Source organism: Ctenopharyngodon idella, chromosome 20, assembly GCF_019924925.1.
Source record: "Ctenopharyngodon idella isolate HZGC_01 chromosome 20, HZGC01, whole genome shotgun sequence".
Taxonomy (NCBI): Eukaryota; Metazoa; Chordata; class Actinopteri; order Cypriniformes; family Xenocyprididae; genus Ctenopharyngodon; species Ctenopharyngodon idella.
In genome coordinates, this window is record NC_067239.1 from 19,309,182 (window position 1) to 19,331,962 (window position 22,781).

The window sequence follows — 22,781 nt, forward strand, 5'->3', positions numbered from 1 at the left end:
ATTGATGGCTGCATTATTGCCTGATTGGTTGATATTGTTACTGTAGATGCTCATTTTGCCTATTGTTAGACGAAGACAATATATATCTATTTTTTTTCAAGGTGCCATGAAATGAAAATTCACATTATCCGTTTTCTAATTGTACAATCGACTGAAAGCTTACATCATTTTTGAGTGGTTCTATCTAGGAAAACACTTGACACATTTACAAAGTGAGTTTTAACATTTAAGCTCTAAGATTACCATTTACTAAACCCAAAATCAGACCTCGACTGATAGTTACACTGGTGAAATATGAATACAGCAGGTGGCACTGCGTATAAAGCCTCATCCCCTAAATTATAATGCACTACAGATGAACATTGTTCCCATATGACAGGAGAAGCTCTGAAATGTCAGTTTCCTTGGTTTCCTGGCAACCATCTGCCGTGTGTTGTGGTGCAGAGCAGCGGTGCTGCTGGGTTAACCTTAATGAGAGAGCTGAAGCCCAATGACTACACATACCTACATAATCTGCCGCACGCACCACAGGAGAACAACCCTGGGAGCAGAGCAATGCTTCATTACAACGTAGAAACGTAAAAGATTCATAGTATAAACGTACAGTTAAAAAATACCAGATGAAAAAAAACACTTGGAATGTGAAAGCAAAATATTATGCTCATTACAAAAAGGGCAAAATAAATGACCAAACGTTCTGTGTTTAATGACAGCATGTAGCATAAGGGCAGCAGTAAGAATTATTATTACAGCGATATGAAAAAAATAAATAAAAATCTGTTCCCAAATAAGGTTGCAGACTGGAACAATAGACAAATCCTACTGAATCACTTGACATTTTGAGTTTATGAATCACATTTGTAGTGCTAGACTATGTGTATGCGCTAATGAAAATATGAGATAATCTTCCTGCCGGTGAATCCTGACCTCCCGATGGCTGGAAGGGGTGTGTGAAGAGCCGGGTGTGGCGGCACACTAACCCCAACACACGCTTGCACAGACTGCAGATGAGGTCATGGGTATTTCCATTCTTTGAGAGAGTGCTTTTCCTCTCCTGTTTGCTCTCACTCAGAAATGCTGCTGTAATAAATTTCAGAGGTTGCAGCACAGGTGCTTCTGCAAGGCTGAGAGGAACTCTGAGGCTTAGTCATACACAGCTGCCAAATTATAGCCCAGAGTATGACAGATGGGGGCAGCGCGGGTTGACAGATCCCATGTAGCCAGTTAATGAGACAGATACCGGTGACGAGCTTCACGAGAAAGACCGTGAGCAGGGCAGATATGACTAACATGGCAATGAGAACTTTAACTCTGAGAACAAATCTCAGACAAAATGTGACCTTTTATAACATAAGTCTTTCTATAAAGAAAGATAGTAATAGAAAATAACATTACATTTTTACACACCATATAATATAATATAATATAATATAATATAATATAATATCTTCCTTTATTCCATTTAAATACCATTTAAAAGTTTGGTGTTGGTAAGATTTTTGCATGTTTTTGAATAAAAGTTTGGGGTCAGTAAAATATTAATTTATTTAATACTTTTAAGCGGTATTGTACATTATTAACATAAATATCTGCTACCTATAGTAATTATTAAATGTTGTATGTCACATTTACAGTTCACCAAGTCATTCTCTACTTGTATCCTGAAGCACCCTTAAGGGAATCCTCTCAATCCAAACCTAAACACCCCAGCTATAACTACTACACTAATTGGTTTGCACTTGACAAACTGAATCAGGTGCGTTAGCTTAAGCTGGGAACCAGAAGAAAACATCCTGTCAGGGTGAAAACAAATGTTCAAATGAGAACTGCAACAACCATGTATAAAAGTGGGCTGAATGAATAATGAATAAAATAGCAGAATAGGTTCCGCTTTAAAATACACACAGAGCTACAAACCTTAATACAAAAAGAGAGCTTAAATAAAAAATAAAAAGACTGACATTAAAAAAAGAACAGTGTGGAAACAAAATTCACCCTCTCTGTGACCCCTAGAATTAATCTTTTTTTTGCTGCTGTGCCTTTAAGAAAGGCTCGCTTCACATGTGAAATGAGCAATAGCGCTTTTCTCTACTTAGACACAGGCTGTGAGTTTACTGTCAGCTCAAATATAGTTTTAACTCCCTATACTTCAATAACATCCTCTTTGGAAAGCCTGCATCACCATGATAGATTCATATAACAATCCATGCTGGAATGTGGTGCATAAATGGTTAGCCAGACTGAAATTAAGAGAGACCATAGTGCTTTCTCCTCATTGCCTCACTGTGACTGGATGGGTCTAGTTTCTGATAAACCAACTGGCATCATTAAAGGGTTAGTTCACTCAAAAATGAAAATTCTTTCATTAATTACTCACCCTCATGTCGTTCCACACCCGTAAGACGAAGTTCATCTTCGGAAGACAAATTAAGATATTTTTGATGAAATCCGAGAGGTATATGACTCGTCTATAGACAGCAGTATAATCACCACTTTCAAGGTCCAGAAAGGTACTAAAGACATCGTTAAAACAGCTGACGTGACTGCACTGGTTCAACCTTAATTTTATGAAGAGGCGAGAATAAATAACGACTTTATTCAACAGTCTCTTCTCTTCCATGTCATTCTCATACGTTGTTTACGTTCAGCGATTCCAGGTTCTACGTCAGAACGGCGACTCATTATTGGCCGACTCCCGAGTCAGCATCACACGCGTGCGTCGTGCTGCTCTAGAGATCAGCTTTGTCCAATACTGAGCCGGCGTTCAGACATAAACACGGAAGCCTTCACTGTGCTTACTGCATCACCTGCATAAGGATAATGACAGGGAAGAGAGGATATTGTTGAATAAAGTGGTTATTTTCGCTTGTTTTTGGGCACAAAAAGTATTCTCGTCGTAAAATTAAGGTTGAACCAGTGCAGTCACGGTGACTGTTTTATCGATGTCTTTAGTACCTTTCCAGACCTTGAAAGTGTTGATTATATTGCTGTCTATTAAAGAGTCATATACCTCTCAGATTTCATCAAAAATATCTTAATTTTTGTTCTGAAGCTGAACGAAGGTCTTACGAGTTTGGAACGACACGAGGGTGAGTAATTAATGACAGAATTTTCATTTTTGGGTTAACTAACCCTTTAACGTGTAAATGTCAACAATAATGTGTTGATGCATTCATCTATGTGACGTCACAAAGTTGAAGACGAGACAGTTTGCAGGTTGGGTTCAATAAAAGCTCTTTTTGAGCTGGGAAGGAGGTTTATAGTTCTAAAAAGTTTTCACAGTACATGTTTTTTCTCAAAAGATTCCTCATTATACAACTTTATAAAAAATAAAAATAAAAATAAAAAATAAGGATTTGTTGATAAAGCAAAGGATTAAGTCCCAAAAATGTGATGGCTGTAAGTCATAAAAAATGGTAGGCTTTCCAACCACAAGGAAGGAATAAAGAATGTCTGGAGGCTTGGAGGAAACGTGGTACTGGGCTGAACTTACTGAAATCTTTCTGTAAAACCAAGGAAGAAAAACAATAGTGTTGAACACACAAGAACAATTCATATAATTGCAGCCTTTCAGACAAAAGGACAACCGCTTTTAGGAAAACAACATCCTTCACACAAGCTCAACAAAACTGCAATGAAGTGGGCATTTCTTAGAAGACTTTTTTGGACCTTTGAAAAGAGCACATTCCTTATTCATTCAAGGCCCAGTGCAAAACCAGTACAACTGTAGGGCCCTATGATTTCTGCAATGCAGAAAATGTAAACGAACAGCGAAGTCCAGTCATAAAAATGGAATTTACTGTGTAACAAGGAATGGCAAAAATTAAAAGTAGTGCTGTACATTTAAATAAATTGCAATATTATGTCTGTGAATATCAAATTGGAAAAAGACTGCTATTTAAATAAGTCTGCTTGTTCTGCTTGTCTCTGTCAATGAGTGGAGCAGTTTTGTCTACTACACATACTCGAGAAAGTGTGACGCTGTTTTCAGCATGTGCTGTCTCACTATACAAGGACAATCCACATGAACTTCACCTCCAGAGCTGCTCTACAGTTCATCTCCTGAGTATTTCACCATTTCGTTTCATAAAAACTATCAAAGAGACACAGAAACTGAAAGCTCGAGGTAATAATACGGCTTTTGTATGACCCTAAAACTGGCTTTGTCATATTCTCTATTCCACTGCCATTCTGTGGAATAGAGGAACTGTAAAAAAGGGCACTTTTTTTTCACCCTGTCACACGCACATTGCCTTGGCTTGGCTTGCTGATGACATGGCCCATTTTTGAGTCACACCTTCAGGTCAAAGTACGACAACACCTGTTGTGTGAGGTGTGAGGACCGGTCGAGACGGAGACATCAGAGCGCTTGGCTCAGACCACCCCTCTGCACACAGCTGTGGCCTTACAGGAGGATGATTAAAGCTTCAGCATGTGACTCACCTCATTCCAGAGAAGACAGAGTGCGAGGGGGACTGTTGGGAGGCAGACAACATGTCTTCATCTCTACTTTGATAAATAACTTCCTCAGTATCAATAGCAACCTGAGTTTCCTACTTACTGCTGTGTCCTGTTATTTGAAGCTAGAGAGAATGTGAATGATGTGGCTGTTGTGGTAAAAGACAAAAGAGAAACCATCTCGGTCCTTTGCGCTTGCAAGTGCACTTCATGTCAAAGTATGGCTGGGCAGCATGACAGTATATGAAATGTGGTACAGACTAGAGACTATCTGCTATAACTTACATACCGCAGCAGTGTGGCCCAATTTTTCTTTACAAAATCTGATATAAATCAGAAAACTACTGCAGGGCTCCAGATTGCAACTAAATGGTCGCATTTGCAACCTTTTTTCTGCCACTGCAACTAAATTTTGGTGCGACAACCACTTTGCACAACTGATAAGAGCTGCCATTTCTGTTTCATATGAGAAACATCAAACGGCAAACGAAACAAAAGTAACGAAACAACGCTAATCGTTAGAGCTGCGCAGCGCAGACTGTTTATTAGCACTAAGCAATAATAAACTGCGCAGCGCGAGCCGATCTCGATCATGTGACACTGCTTACTACACACCGCTGGGAGACCCAGTGAGAAAGCGTTTAAATTCGCCACAAAATTAATAACATCGCTACGAGATCTAGTGGGAAGCATAGGATATTATGAAGAAACGCGCACAGAAAGAAGTGAGCAGAAAACAGCTGTCATGTAGTGCAGATAGTTCTCTTTCACGTCTTATTGCGCTTAAACTGTCAAAAACACACAAAGATTGCATGAACACAGTTGGTTTACAAGTCTTAAGTGAACGCAAACACCTTGGAAAGGAACTACATGGTGTATTAGTGCATTAGGTCTTAAAGTGACAGCAGCCTAATATACGTTACCTGTTGCTGTCTATGTTTTTAATGTGAATTAAAAAATTGTTTAAAAACAAAGTTAAAATTATGAAATAAATAAGGTAAAAATAAGATTTTGGTCACATCACATTCTTTTTCTTCGTTTTATTAGCTTGTAGGGCTTTATTTTTTAAATAGGGAAATTAGTTTGGCCGTACTGCACATTAACTTGCAAAATAGTCATAAAAACCAATATAAAAGAATTGTAATAAGATTGTGGATCATGATCCTGCCTGAAAAAAAATCGTGATATTGTGATATTTTTTCCATATCACCCAGCCCTAATTTACACATCGCAACATTATAAATATACTTTATGAAAATGGATATTCATGTTGAGATCTGCTTAAGATTACATGTAATAGTGTTAAATTATTAGTGTTTTTAAAGATAAAAACAGAGGAAATGAGTATACACAATAAATAAAATAAATAAAAAAAGTATAATATTGCCCAATAACCGATATGAAAGATATATTAAGCATCCCTAAATAAATAAATAAATAAATAAATATACATTTCTACAAATATAAAAAAATTCCAGTTCAATTTCCAGCAAAAAAAATATATTTTCGGGGTACTGATTAGTTCACCATCATCATTGTCCACTTAAACAAAACACAAGAGATACTACCCAAAGTAGCACCAGACAGACCGTCCCTATAACTGATGTACTGCAAATCACTGTGAATGGCAAGTAACCAATACAAATAATCATATATTGCCATGTCAGTTTACACATTAACATTTCCCGAGTACAGGGCCACATCCAAAAACATCATAAGTGATTTTTGACACTATTCCAAGACAGACAAAAGCCTCTTCCTTGACAGTCACTCATCAATTTTTTTCCCAAATGCTACCCTCTCAATGGCAACCTGTGGTGCACATTAAATTATGAGTTAAGGAGGATCATACTTTTGTTTTGATGTGTACAGCTGGAAACACCTAGCCAGATTTGTAAAAGCAAAACAAAGTGGCAAAACAGAATTTTTTGCCAGGCAGAAGGTATTCTGCCTCGGTTTCTTTCCTTTATGAGCGACTACATTTAAAGGCTTCGATTTTGTGTGGGCAAAGAAAGTCATGAGCAACAACATAATCCCGCATTAACACAATATTTAATGGCAGAAATCTGAACAGAAAGACACAGTATTGTGCTGCCTGGTGCTTGATGATAAAACCCCTCATTTTTCAACCATCAACTATGGAAGGCAGTGTTTACCCACTAAAGAGGAACCTCTCGGCAGACTGAGGTTGATGTGGTCTCCCACGCACCCACCATATTTTTTTTTCTTGCCTTCCTTTTTTTTCTTTTACCTCACACCCTCCCTCCTCAGAACCTGTCTGTCCATCTTTCTTTCTCAATACATTTTTGTTTCTCAATACAGGAAAGATATGAACGAGAGAATGATTCTCACTTGCTCTACTGGGCCAATGATATGCTTTTACCACATCTAATGATCACAATAATAATAATAATAATAATAATAATAATAATAATAATAAAACTGTTATGGAGTTACATAGCTGCACAATTTCAGGATTCCCACATCTTTGACCAATGAATTTCCATGAAATTTCTAGACATAGTTGTTTTTTAATAATCAATTTAAACAACAACAACAACATTAAGTAATTTGTAAAAATTATCTTAAAATTATCATAATATACCAATATCTACCTAATTAAATATTTTAGAGCTGAGCATAACTAAAAACATGCATATTCACTATAGAAAACAATGAGCAATGATTATTTTGTTTTTTATATTTGAATTATTGAATGATTATTGAATATTCTGAAAAAATAAGATTTTATTTTTATTTTATTTTTTCTAGAGAAAACGTAATCTTAAAAGTACAACACAAAATAGATAGTTACAATTTCAAATCTATCATTTTTGTGTAGAAACATTGAATATATAGCCTGTATACACATATAGATACATACACACACATTATATACACACATTTATACGTTTACATTTACTGTATAACTTCTAGCCTGACTGGGTCACTGGGTCAGCAGAAAAATCCTTATTGCTGAGCCCTGTGGTGTAAAAAAAAAAAAGTAGCTTGAAATTGAAGTCTCTCAGTATGATATAATTTGCTATTTATGCCCATGCACTGAACTGGAAAACTAGCAAATAATTAAACAAGGTAAAGGTAATGTGTTGGTACAGTATGATAACCTTGAAAAATCTATATTTCAACATATTTTATAACAAAACTTCAAATTCAATTGCAGAAATTCATCAGAGGCGAGCAGCATCCAGTTACAAACCACGGTGAGTTTGGACTAATCTTTGAGGCGGCGAAGTGGTGTCATTTCACCTGTGATGCAAGCATTTGAGATTAAAAAAGCCAGCAGATTTCTTCTTCTCTGTCTGTGAGATTGAGCCATCAGAGCATGAATCATCAACCAGGAGAGACAGGAAGAAGGCAAAGCAGAGCTCGCTGCTAATCTTTGTGAACAGCTGTGATCATACGTACAAACACACGTTGCTTCTTCATTGGTGATTGCTTCTTCAGCCGTACACATGACAAGCTCACACTCTGTCAGGGCTCTTGGGTAAAAATCAATAACATCCATTGATGGAGCTTACCTCTGCCGTGTATGTGAGAAAGCCCGAGTTATATGTAAGCTCTGGATACTGATAAAACCAAAGAACAAAAATCATTGGAAAAATGGCCTGAAATTGTTCATGACATATTTAAATAATATCACCATATCAGGGTTTTTCCTGCATTGAAAATATTCTGGCATTTATTTCATTTAATGTGACGATATCTGCCGTTCTGTGGGTACCCGCTGATAGCCAGCTGCTTTTAAATAAGTGTTTGTGTAAGAGTGCTCTGTGAAGAGTGTCAAAGGTTTCTATTTACAATGTGTTTTTGCTGTAATATTTTAATGTTTAAATTATTTTCTGTAGAATCTGTTCTGTAGAACTTCTCATTTTAATATATTCATATTTATATGTTTATTTCAAATATGCACTGTTTTAATTGAAGTGTTATGTTTGTTTTTTTTTATCCAGTATTTATTTTAAAAACTATCAGTTGATTAATCAAGTATTGGCCAACCTAGTTATCGGTAAAATCCACTATCGGTCGACCTCTAGCAAAAGCAGTGCTAACCCTGCTCCGGAGCAGGGTTTTATAAACCCGGGTAAAAAGCGGTGCTAACCTCGCTTCTTAATTACAAGTGTGAAACGTTCCTTTACCCGGGGTTAAAAGCAGTGTTTAGAACAATGATAACCCAGGGGTTAAGCACAGTGTGCCCTTTAGTTGGTTATTCAATAGGTTTGCACCCACTGAAGCTCCACTATAGATACAACAAGATGTCTGATGATTGACATGATTCATTATTAAAATACATAATGTGATGGAGGTTTGTTCTTGGGTCCAATCACATATGTCTTGCTGACTGAGAAATATGAGACTATTGAAATGGACCACCTAATAGGATCTTTCCATCAAACGATCAATGAAAACTGACAGAACCTGTGTCAAAACACATGATGGACAGAACAACCAAAAAGGAGAAAGAGAAAAAAAGGTTCTCTCTCACACACAACTGACAAGTGTTCAATCTAATGCACAGTATGTGTAGGACATATTAAATAGAAAAGCTGCTCTATCCACTCACATCAGGAAATTCACTGACAACTTTTTTTGTACAATTTTTTCAAAAGCTAGCTCAATCATCTACAAAGATAAAAAAAAAAAGCTCAGCAAGGCCATTTTAAAAGGATTCATTCAACTAAACAAGGCCACATACCCTGAAAATAAAAGATGTCAACAAAGCAGAGGACACCATGTTTGTGGTATCGATTTGCATGAACTTTCAGCTGGAGCTGCTCTCATGGTCTCCACAACAGTGAGAAAATAAGCTGCAGTGTTTCCCATTAATTACAAAGACTCTGGCAGCCCGTCACTTTCTAATCTGTCATGCCAGTTTCATAATGAACTGAAAACATTTTTACAAAATATTGTTAATTTGAACTTTCTATTCATCAAAGAATCCTGTAAAAAACTGTTGTTAACACTGATAATAATAATAATAATAAAAAAAAGTTATTAGAATGATTTATGAAGAATCATGTGACACCGAAAACTGGAGTAATGGCTGCTGAAAATTCAGCTTTTACATCACAGGAATACATTGCATTTTAAAATGTATTTTAAAAATAGCTGTGTGTGTGTGTGTGTGTGTGTGTGTGTGTGTGTGTGTGTGTGTGTGTGTGTGTGTGTGTGTGTGTACTTCATTTTGAAGAGGAAATGAATGACTTCCAGTCATTTTGTTGCTGTGAATGCCTGTTAATGTAAACACATCAGGAATTCCACTAAAATGTTTCATTCATCTTATAAAAGCACGGCAAGTTTTAACAGTTGCTGAGTGCAAAGTCTGTTTTATAACAAAAGTATAATCCACACCTTTAATGAAACAGATTGTTTCCCCAACTGAGTGCCCTTCACTGAACAATAATGGCCCAAAAACAGTGTTACAAATTAACACTGCTTTCCTCACAACCAGCCCCAAGGGCCTTGTACATGCCGCCAACTGTAAGCATGTCAACCAGACAAACCTTGGCTCCCTCTACAAGAGAAACATCCACATTTCCACCGACAGTCCCTAGCAACACAGTCACAGGGATGGTAGGAGGAAAAGACGAAAATAGCTGAGAGAAAGAGAGAGAGAAAACAGCAGGAGAAAGAAAAAGAAAAAGAGAACTGTGGTGTAATTAACAGGAGAGGCTGTCAAACAGCCTCACACCATATAATTCCAGCCTTTCGGAGAATCGCATTAAAAAAAAAAAAAAACGAGTGAAGGGAAAAAATAGAAGGCCAGAGATGTGATGTTTCATTGTGCAGCTATCAAATGCTTTTTAGATATTAACGACTTATGAAAAGGGGGCAGGGCTTGTTGTCTGACAGGCTGACTGGATTGCTCATGTATTTTGCTGAATTACAAACAAAGTTTGTTAGTCTAAGAGAGCATTTGGTCGAGGTGTAAAGATAATGGTATCGCTTATATAAGACATGTGGGTGTAATGCTTCGACAACATTTAACTAAAAATGAAGTTTCTAAACAACCACCCAAACTTCAGTCTTGTGCTATTTGAGCTCCAAAAGGAGATTCGGAAGTCACTATGGTGATGCAAAAGTAGAGGTGCTCTGCCACTGCTATAGAAAAAAAATCTGGCTGGATATAGCTATGAATTGGGGCGCTCCCTGCGCTACCACAGGTTGGTGTAGGAGGAAGCATATCAGTGAGTCATTACATCCAAAAATGGCTTTGCAATGAGCAGCAGGGCTTCTGATATCTGGCTCCCATACTGCCCTGCGTGCCACCGCCATCAAAACACACAACTGTGTCCTGCTTCCATTTCTGGGAGGCGGACCATCTTATCTCAGGCACGAGCTGACGATCACCCAGTGCAAGCTTCTGGCTGGTTGGTATTTGTGGAACTGCAGAGGAGAAGGATGGAAAAACAAGAGTAGAGAAATGTGCAGATCCTCACTGCACCAGATTCATTTTTTTTTTTTTTTTTCGGGCTACTTTGCCAGAGAGAAGAACAAAGATGAGATGTCACAGGTTATAAGTTCAACACTGAGTAGACGGTGATTCAGAAAGTCACTGTGATGTCAATCCAGCTGTTTCAACCCCCGTGCCCTAGAGCTGGAATTTTACACCAAGTTGCTACAAAGAAGCTATTATTCAAGACGTAATAATCTGCTGTGGATAAAAAGCAGGTGATAAATGCATAATGACTAATGGTGGACAGAAGAGGACCTACCTGTTGGCAGTCCTATAAAACAGCCTTGATGTAGGGTGCAGGTGTACTATATATATATAGTTTGTATTTTAAAAATTTTAAAGTATTATGTGCATACATAGATATATGCAGGGTGGTCAATATAATGAGAAATTACATAAACTAAACTAGCGTTCAAAAGTTTTTTTTTTTAAGAAATAATACTTTTATTCAGCAAGGATGCATTACATTGATCAAAAGTGACAGTAAAGACATTAATAATGTCTATAATTTCCATTTCAAATACATAGGGTTCTTTCTATTTATCAAAAAATGAAAAATGTATCACAGTTTCCACAAAAATATTAAGCAGCACAACCGTTGTCAACACTGATAATAAGAAATGTTTCTTGAGCACCAATTCGGCATATTAAAATGATTTCTGAAGGAGTAATGGCTGCTGAAAATTCACCTTTGCCATCACAGGAATAAAATTAAATGTTAAAATAGAAAATTACATTTCACATTATAATTGTTTTTACTGTATTTTTGATCAAATAAGTGCAGCCTTGGTGAGAATGGTAAATAGTAAATAGGTGGTAAGCAATTAATATATCAAAATATTACAATCCTTCATGACTACTAGTTTGCTAAAACAATCCAAACCAGTTTGCATGAATCTGTAACATTTTATTGTGACCTAGGGCTGCACAATATATAATTTTAACATCAATATAGTGATGTGCACATCCGCCATAGTCACATCGCAGCATGAATGATGTCAAGAATAGGGGTCGTAGTTGATACGTGATCCGTACGGACCAGGCACCAAGGTTCAAAAATGCATGATTAACTGCACGATTAATTGATTCTCGGATTAACTGCAAAGTTTAACCATCATAGAGTGAACTCCATTCTATTCTCATCTATTTGTGCTTGAACAGACACATGCACACAAAATTATGTCAAAATGCCCGTCTCGGCGAGTATTCTCGTACACAACTGAGAAAGAAAATGGATGCATATCATTATATTGGATCTGTGCATTAGCTCTTAGTGACAGCAGCCTAATATATCCGCTGCTGTCATTGATGTTAATCAAGCAAAATACAAAGAGAAAATCACTTTTGTAGCTTTAACAGAGATTAATTATATTTAATTTATTCAGTGAAGACTATGCCGTGTTATTTTACATTTGATTATTCAATTTCTGTACCTGAATACTATTAGACTTACCTTCAAAACATCTTTAAGGTATCTTTGTTCTGTTGTATTTATCTATGGAGATTACTCCACTACAAAATCACCCCAATTACTCTAGAATGATTAATTCTTTCCAAACAGAGCTCTTTATCTGGTGAAACTGTTTTCATATTGAAATAACAGAAAAACAAATATCACAATGTCAGTTTTTTGTCCAATATTGTGCAACTCTAATGTGATCATCTGCATTTTGCACAGCATATTAAAAACCTGAATCTGAAAATTCTTACATAATTTAATAACACCATTTAACAGAGGTCCAAGAAAATTGCATAAATGTGACTTGAGAAGTACAGCCATCGATAAAGATCAGAAAAGCACTCTTAAAAGAATACCAGCTCTCTGAGAGATCCTCAGAATAAGTCCTTAAGTAGCTGAAAAGTTAATTCAGTTAATTAAGTTTACCTCTAGCTTCAGGAAACAATCTCTCTGAAAACCAATATATATAGACAGCTATGACTTGCAAATTACAGAAAATTTGAGCATTTAAGAGTTCAACACCCAATGTAATTGATTGTGCAACTCGGATTGGCATATAAGCATATATTTTAAATTAGCATTAACAAAGTAAGCACAATTCAAGACAAGGTAAAGTCCAGAAAATGGCAGGTCTACCACAGACAGCAACAGAGACTGTAAAGCAGACAGGAATGGTGTGAAAACAGCTCTTGTCCCTTTTCTAACTCTGTGAATGAATCTCACTGTGCTGTTCCAGTCTAAGGCCTGGGCAGGTCATTAAGCTTCCTGGGCTTAAGCCAATAGCACCATTTTCCTCCATTGGGATATGGTGGCCAGAGCAGCTTGTTCACACAGCAAAGGAAGTTGTCTTTTCCCCTTTCTAGAACAGGAAGAAATGGGGAAGAATGGCAAGCAAAATGTGGGGGGAAAAATGTAATGCTGAAAACTGAATCAGCAGCCAACTAAGCAACAGTGACTCATTATAACAAGCTGAAGGCAAAACCCATACATGTCATTATTATATTATTATTATTTTTATCCAATTTTTAAAACTCTAAGAAAAACCTAATAGAGCCATTCTCAGCACATTTCTGAAACCTCCAAAAATCTGTGGAGTTTCACAGTCCCAAAACCGATGAGGAGAAACTCGCTGGGAGCTGCGATTATATCAGCATGGGAACTGCTGGGACATTTCTCTCCTCTGACTCACAGTGACACCTGAAGCTGTAAGAGGCTATTCACACTGAATGCGCTCTTGCATTCCCCTCTGCACTATTTACAGCGCTTTCAAGACACAATGTGACTACATTTTTACATCCATTTCTGTGCTGAATTTTCTTTCTCGCATCTACTTAACCACTTAGCTGCAGTTAAACTCTTTCATAAGGTCTTCAGAAGCATGTTAATTTTAAAACAAAAGCATTTTAAGACCCCTGAACTCTGCTCCATTTTGTTATACTCCATCTAGATGTGAACAACCCCTAATGCTTCTGTGTGAAGACTCAGGTTTGGAGGTTCAGATAACAAAAGCCTCTTTGTGCTTGGGTCAGACAGCAATGACTTCTCTCTGCCTGAGGCTTTTGACAGGAGCTGTCAGACTTCGTTCTCCCAGGCGGGGAAATGGAGGAAGTTTCTGAGAGTAAAACAGGATCAACCTGGAGGTCTGAGAGTAAACACACCGTGAGTTCAGAGAGAACGAGCCGAGCCACCCTCTCAGAATAAAAGTCCTAAGAAACAAGATTAAATTTCCACTCAGTTCTTATTATAACTTCGCACATATTGCAAATAACTGTATGAGTGAAAAGAGTTTATAAAATTGCTATTTAGATTTTAATACTGGCTAATGGCCACAAAGAAACAAAAGCATAAACTCAGGGCTACACTGTATAATATACTGTATAATGACACTCATATAGATTGACCATAACTTTGGTCAATTAATCTATACGAGTGTCATTATACAGTACATTCATTATTTTAAAAGTAAAATTCTTGTTTATTCATTTAATTATTTTTATATTTTACAATATTTTATTATTATTATATTTTAATTATTTATGTCTATTTACTTTAGCCAACCAACTCACATTCCACTTCATATCCTTCATAATAAAAAAAAATAATAAGCCATCAATTGCCACACTGCATTCTCTTCAGAATTGAGTGTTATTGTAACTAAATTGTAGGAAAAAGAGACGTCATCTTTTACACAATATAATATATCTCTGTGACAATCCGTCATATGAAATGCTCTAAAACCATCATGTTAATAAAGACTGTTACCAGCATATGATGAAATGCACCCCAATGAATAGCCTCATCTTTTCCTTCTCAGTAACTAATGCAGCACTCCAACATTTTCATTTATCTGCTTTCACTAGCTTGTCAGATGTAACAGTTGCTGCCAGTTGCTAAAGTGATTTTACGATGCATAGTTTTATGCAATTATTGAAAACATGTGACACTGTCATAGTTTTACCTCCAATCTTCCTTGATTTTCACTGCTCAACTCTATGAGCTCACACAGGGTGACCAAGTGTCCTTAAATTCAATAAATGGAATCTAGCATTTTAAACTGACGCTAAAATGTTGTTTTTGGGCCTCTTATGGTCTGCCCTGCACACCGCCCCACTGGTTCAAACCTCCACAAGCTCTTAATCACAGCTTCTGGGCGCACCTGCTTTTGCCCTCCTGTAATTTCCCTCTGCGGGGCTTGTGTGAAAGACTGAGAGTGAGTGGGTGGAGACCAAAGCTGCTGTGCGGCTGCGAGGTGACGAGGGGAAGGTAAACGCAGAGATTTCAGGACCGATTTGGCTCTCTGCATTTATTTTGATAAATGAGGGTCGCCTACTTCTTTTTTTTTTTATTTAACACAAATGCTATTCAAGAAACAAAGATCTTTGATTCAACAAAAGTACTGGTCCTCCATTAATTAATCAAGCTAAATTGAGAGAAGAATGAATAAAAGCTGTTAAGGTCTTGTGTTTTATAGAGCAAACAGCTATATTCCCTAATTTTTATAAAAAGAAGTTTTCGAAGTTCAAATGAAAAAGAGACATTCAGTCCAAAAGTAGTCAAAGAAGGGCAAGAAAATAACCTGCAGCTGAATTTTCAATGCTGTCCTTGAGACCAGGATCTAAGTCCATTTATCAACAATGACGATGAATAAACATAAGCATAAATCTTGATAGTAAAATTATGCTTATAGGACTTTAAGGCAAATTATATATCTAGAGGCTTAAACTAAGCAATAAGTGGAATTTATAATATGGACAGACGGGTCTTTTCATCACCAGAGTGCTAGCAAATGGTCCCTGCATTCTCCTTTTGTTGTAAACGGAAATAGAGACGAGTTCAGCTCAAACTGTAACCTACATTTCACTTCACTTAATATTTTAAGCACAAAATAAGCTGCATATTTTATATATAGCTGTAGCCTTTTTTATTTATTTATAGTAAATTTTTTAATATGGTGTAGATGTATGTATAAGATGATGTTTAAGACAGTCTATTAAAAAAATCTTCTGCATCTGTGGTGACCCCACATCCCCAAACATTGTGAATTTTTACACAATAATGCTTCTAATAAGATTTCACTCTATTCTTATCCTAATGATCTATGATGCTCGCTACATGCATAACGTTAGGAGTACGCTAGCATTTAGATGGCATCAAAGCTAATAGAACTGGACTAAAATACACAAAAGTACAATTTAAATTTCATGGGGTCTTTAAGCAGTGTTTGTGCACAACCATATTTAATTGAACTGCAGGGCGACTCAAGATTTGGGATTCGATATGTGCTGGAGACTTACGTCTTATCAGCTTTGAAAGGAACAGCTCACTAAAAATAAATGCCAGTTTTAAACAATCCATTTGCTGTCATTAAACTCTAAAGGCATGCTTAAATGGCAAAATACTCACGGCTGACTCACCAACCTCTCCACATTTCCTTGCTTAAAAATAGTTAAAATACATTTTCAAAAGGAAGTGTGTTCCAGTTCTGAAAGGTACGGTTTGTTTAATGCTTTAAGGTGGGCAGGTCAAAACTGCCTGAAATTAAGAGCTTCTTTACAACCAAGACAGAAGAAACAGCACGCTCTGTTTTGCGTGTGTCCTCCAATGATTTGAGATTCCTGTGAGATATTTAAACAGCTTGAGCTGTGCCAGGAGTGTAACCAGACAAATCAGGTTCACAAAGGCATGGCAAGTTCATGCTTGCGCCGTGGTTTTGGAGATTTAAGTGTTGTCTCATCAAATGGTACACAGTTAGATAATAGCTATTGTCATTTAGCAGTTGCTTACTTATCCAAAGCAATATCACATATCCACCATGTCACAGACAGGTTACATGTCTAAAATCGAATATATATAGATAGTAGAGCAGTATGCTTTCAGCAATGTGGAAAATGCAAACAGAATCGAGGAATCCGATTATAAATTAGATAATAGCTATTGTCATTTAGCAGTTGCTTACTTATCCAAAGCAATATCATGCATCCAGCCCAGATATTTAAACAAGCACTAGACTAAATAAAATATACTATATAAAACTGATTCAACAATTCTTCTGCAAATTCAATGTGACACTGTCAGAAAAATGGACCCCCAATTTAACCATGAATTATGAAAAATGCAAGCATGTGAAAAGACGAGCCGCTCAGATTTCACTCCCCTAGTGACGTAGGAAGGGGATCTTATTATAATATTACCGTCCCTTAATCTGCACGTTTCCACCCACGGGGCCGCCATTTTGTTTCCGCAAGCGAGGCAAAGCTGCAGATGAAAAAATAAGTATTTTTAAGTGATGCAATGATTTTCTTTGGTTCAGGCAGCTCCACTTTCCTTATGCTTTCCCTTAGCCTCCATACACTCTATTACTTCATGTTAGCACAAACAGAAGTTGTGTTTGACAGAAATGTATCAGTGTTACTTATGACCCAACCACAAAACAGCTTTGACTACTAATGTGATGTCATTTTACGCCGAACTGCTTCACAAACGAGGGTCAATTCAACGCTGGATTTGCACAAAAGTTTAATATGACGGCACATGCTAGTCGTTGATTTGAATCAACTCCACAACAACTACATAAATTTATCCACTAACAGGGTTTTTCCTGGCTCAAAATGAGGCAGAGGTGGTAAATTCCTTGGTCTCTCTAGGGGGGTCCAGGGGCTTTCGTTGCGTCTTACCGTGAAATGAGAGTTCAGTGTCTTTATTAAAATCAACACATTAATCCACCCGCAATTAATTGGAATGTTGTTTTTTTTTTTTTTATTACTTGGCCAGTATCTGCGGATATAACCACGATCCGAACATCACTATTGAACGGTTCGAGAATGGACAAAGGCTGGGAACCCGCAACAGAACCATGTCGGTGGAAAAGGGGTAACCTGAGCATGTGACTGCCTGTCTGAGTTTTGTCGACAGCTGGAAGCGGCACGAAATTTGACGGAGGCGGCCGCCTCGTAATTCTCTATGCAGGAAAAACCCTGCACTAACCATTCAGAATCAAAAAGTTGTAACTTCTTCCTAAGTCTCTCCATCAGTGTCTGACGGTTTGAACAATGTAAGGCTGAACACCGGTACTGACAATCGTCATTTTGTCTGCGTGAGATTCTCCAGCTTTGTTGCTGTTAAGCAACCGAAGCGCGAGCTGTTAAAGCTCCACCCTCTTTTGGAAAGTGGGCTGGGAGCAGCAGCTCATTTGCATTTAAAGGGACACACAAAAACGGCGTGTTTTTGCTCACACCCAAATAGGGGCAAATTTGACAAGCTATAATAAATGATCTGTGGGGTATTCTGAGCTGAAACGTCACAGGTACACTCTGGGGACATCAGAGACTTATATTACATCTTGTGAAAAGGGGCATAATAGGTCCCCTTTAAATCCAGTTATTTTGATTTATAAAGTACAAATATCACTAAGATAATATTATAAATATACATATCAAAAACGAATAAATAATAAAATAAAGAATGTCAGTAAATAAAAATAACAATAATAATAATAATAATAATAATAATAAAGTGAATCAATAAGAATTTAAAAGGCTTTATATTAGAATAAAGGCCCAGTGACCTGGCTGCTTCCAGCATCACCACATCATCAGGACACATTGTGCTGACAGATTGGTATCATGGGAAATATGTTGTATGAGACGGACAATAACCACTCTAGAATCCTGCTGTGTTGCTGTTGTTTACATGAGAAATCCTGCTAGCAAGAAACAGCATGTACAAAACCACTAACTCTGTACATGTGAGTATTTGTGTGTATGTTTTGTCTGAACAGAACTGGAGATTACCAGTAGTGATTCAATAACTCACTTTATCTAAATCTAATCATGGCTTTGAAAAGTAACATCATCATTGATTTATAGTCTGTCACTGTGATGCCCATAATGTGCTATAAAGCTCAACACAAGCAAAAAAAATATGCAATGGATGGGAAGTACTCTGGCCAGTAACCATGGTGATCAATTCAGAAATCATGGCGCTTAAAATCACAAAGCAGAGGTGCATTGATTGGACAATATTATATAATGTAATGTAATACATGAAATTATACCAAATTTTTAGAAAACATCAAATGAAGTCCAGATGTTAAGAAAACTCATTAGCCATGGAGTCACTCGACTGATCTTCAGTCAGAGCGTTCCATCTGCTGAGGCCTGAAGCAGATCTTATGCTCACCGAGTGTGTGAGGACTGGTGCGCTAGCAGCCATTATCACACACCCGTTCATTTCCTCTCTATTGTGTGCCTTTCTTTCCTGTGGACACTTTCAGCAGCTCGGACCACCCCGTGACGGCAAACACACCAAAGAGCGGCACTGAGAGATATACATATGCTGCTGTTTTTAGCTTTGTAAAAATAATGTGCTTATGTTCATGAACAGTTACCAGATGAGTGGTTAGCGCATGTGCTCCGACCCATTGAGCAGTGCCACTTCTAGGTGACGTGTCCAAAATCTGAAAAACTGTAAAGCAAATATATATATATATAGAGATAGCAGGGCCCTGTGCTTTCTGCGATGTGCAAAGAGCTAATGGAATTGCGGAATCTGTTCATAAAAATGGAATTTACAGTATAACATGGAATTTGGCAAATTTTGGATGAATAAATCAAAAGTAGCCCTAGATAGGAACTCCCGAATGTTTGCATAACATCTTTGCTTTAGGATTTAGAAGGACAGCCAAAATTTCTAGAACCCATTCTCTATTTTTCTTCCTATTGTTTTTTTTTTCTTCTCCTCTTTCACTTTTCCCATCAAAAAAAAAATTAAAAACCTGCTTTATCGTGTAACCATGGATACTGCTGCAATAACCAGAGAAACCTGTTTGGGGTGTTGAAACGCTTCCCACCATAAACAAATGCTAGTGATAAAGGAAAGCCAACTTTTATGTTTGCCTGGACCAGTCTTTTAGTTGCTTCCATGTCCTTCATTTTTCCTCACTGTGAATCCACAGGGAGCCCCATCAAATCCTCCACACCACATTCAACACTTTACCACTTACTCGCCCACTAAATGCCAATCAGCCGCCCCATCTAGCTTTCTGCGGCTGACCGGTCTGGATCTGTGTACATGACAAGCCATACTGGAGAACTCCACCAACAGGGGGAGGGCCTCATTTGTCAGAGAGTCCATTACCTATAATGAGCCTCAAGCTGGGACAGATGAGGCTGGGGATCAGTTACATAAACACTGAGAAAGAGGAATTCCTTCAAGTTATGGGGAAATGTCTTGGAAAACCATTCAGTATCGGGTCAAAGAAGCTTAAAAAAAAAAAAAAAAAAAAAAAAAAAAAACTGTATATTTAAATCCATTTTGATTTAAGGCAGGGATGGTCAACTTCGGTCCTGGAGGACCACTGTCCTGCAGAGTTTAGCTCCAACCCTGATAAAAATTCACCAAATTCATCAAATTTTTATCAAGGTTGGAGCTAAACTCTGCAGGACAGTGGCCCTCCAGGACCGAAGCTGACCATCCCTGATGTAAGTAATAATAATCCATGGCTAGCTGTGGATTAAAGGGGTCATGAACTACATTTTTTTATTATTATTTTATGTTTCCTGAGGTGCACTTATAGTGTTAGTATGATTTTTAGGTTACACTTTATTTTGAGGTGTCTTTGTTACACTGTAATTATACATTTAAGTATTGAGTAATATTATTAAGTAACTACATGTACTTACTGTAGGGTTAGGATTTGGTTTGGTTTAGTGTTTGCATGTAATTATGCATAATTTATAGTTATTACTATAGTAACTACATGTAACAATGACACTAAAATAAAGTGTTACCAATTTTTACATCAAAGCAGATGAAAACAAATAAAAGGCCATTTTCTATTCAGATTTTAGCCCTCTGATTTGAACGCTCTGTTGGAAGGACGTGTCTGTTGTGAGACTTAAATGTAAATGCCCACTGCTATGATTGGCTAACATCTTTGCGTATGAAGTAAGTATTACATGTGGGACTCAATTTCTGCACTCTCACAAAGGCTTTCATTTAACTAACAGTGCAAACATAACGTAAATAAGAGATTAATTGTGCAGTGTAGACAACGCTGTATTTTTTAAAAATTTAGTTAGGCTAGTATTTGTTTTTTGTGAGACTGACACTGGTGACAAGAATTATGAAATGTCTATGGTATCACAAAAATTTATATTATAAAAACCTTAAAGCAAAAATGACTATATCGTAATATGTCTTTATTGTGAAATAAAATTACTCATACCGTGATACAAGATTTTGGTCATATCGCCCACCTCTACTCCCACCTCTGTGGGAGTAGAAATCACAGACGATGAGTAATAAGAATTGTAACTCAAACATAGTTTAGGAAATTAATCCTGTCCGAATAGGGCTTTAGGGTCTATATAAAATATAATATAGTATTAATTATATAATATTAATAATATACAATTCTGATAAGATTTAAGTATTAAAAGATTGACCCAAAAGGACAAAAAACAGAACTGGTTAATGGTTGACAAGTCCATGCCTAGAAAGGGGCCAGTGTGGGACCTGAAATACAGCTACAGAGCTGCTCCTCACATTAGAGACAGATCACCCTGTAGGCCTGTCTGCATTCCTCCAGAGCAGGGCGAGCAGTGTCGGGCGGGAAGAGGAAGAACCCTGTTAAAACCATAACAGCGGTCGAGCCAAAACCACACTATCCTACAGCTGCTTTCACAGCATCTCGGCCAAACTCTTCTCCAAAAAGAAAAAAAAGAGAGAAGAAAAAAAAAAAAAAGAAAAAAAAAAAGTAAAATTCCTCCAGTCTGGGATTTATTTATTTCAGTCTTTGGATGGCGTTCACGTACCAAGGGGCTTTGTGTTCTTTGGCCCCTGATGTTGTATTTGTTTTTTCTGAGTATTTTCATCAGGTTTTCAAGCTCCTCTCAATGGTGGGGATTGAACAAACCTGTCTTTTGAGCATGTCAGATTAAATCTGAAAACCATTACACAGAAAGAATCTTGAAAAGTGTGCATGAGGATCCAATATTATTTGGCAGACAAAAAGGAGGTTTCCGGTTTCCACTCTAAATTCCAAAAGCCATGCTACAATTCTGAATCACACAGATAACGAAATAATCAGGAAAGCACCAGATATTCACCATCAAGTCCAAACTAAACTAAAAATATATATATAATTAAGTATTGGTAACACCAAGAACCAACTCAGTTTGGCACCTGCATGTTGTCAGACTAACAGGTAGCTGCTGTTGAATACTCATGTATATGCGCTCACAGTTACACATAAACACATGGCTTCATGGTGAAATCGACTGGCAATGCATTAATATGAATTGTCTGTTAGATCTTAAATGATTTGGGTAAATAAAAAAAACTAATTGATATGAGCATATGGGAACTATGCATTAGGCACTGTCGTGTAAAATAAATGCAGACTAATATGCCACTGATTAATGCCCTGATGTTAACATCAATCAATAATCAACAATAATACTGACTAGTAAAACAGAAATCCACTCACCTGACTTTATTTCTTTAATCTTTATTACAGAGCATTTACTTGAATAATTACATGGGGGAAAACAGGAAGCCATGTTGACTTAAATTAGAAATACGAGAAGCCTACATGCCTTTGTTTTATTTCATTGGTAACACCTAACAATAAGGTTCAATTTTTTACCATTAGTTACAACGCATCTTTAACAAGGAACAATGATATTTTTACAGCATTTCTTAATCGAATTAATGTTCATTCATTGGCATACTATTGTGCACTGTTAATTCATTTTCTAATGAATTCATGCACTAATGATAAATTATTCAACTTGAATTGTTCATTTCTACATGTAGTAATGCATTTTGAACTAAGTAAAGATTAACCAAATTAATAAATGCTGTGAATGTATAGTACATTGTTGTAAG

General features: G+C 37.0%; 1 protein-coding gene across 9 annotated transcripts in view; it reads right to left on the reverse strand.

The window, feature by feature from the left end:
* Positions 1 to 22,781, reverse strand: part of sipa1l1 (signal-induced proliferation-associated 1 like 1) — a 77,086-nt gene that overhangs the window by 30,523 nt on the left and 23,782 nt on the right. The window lies entirely within an intron of this gene.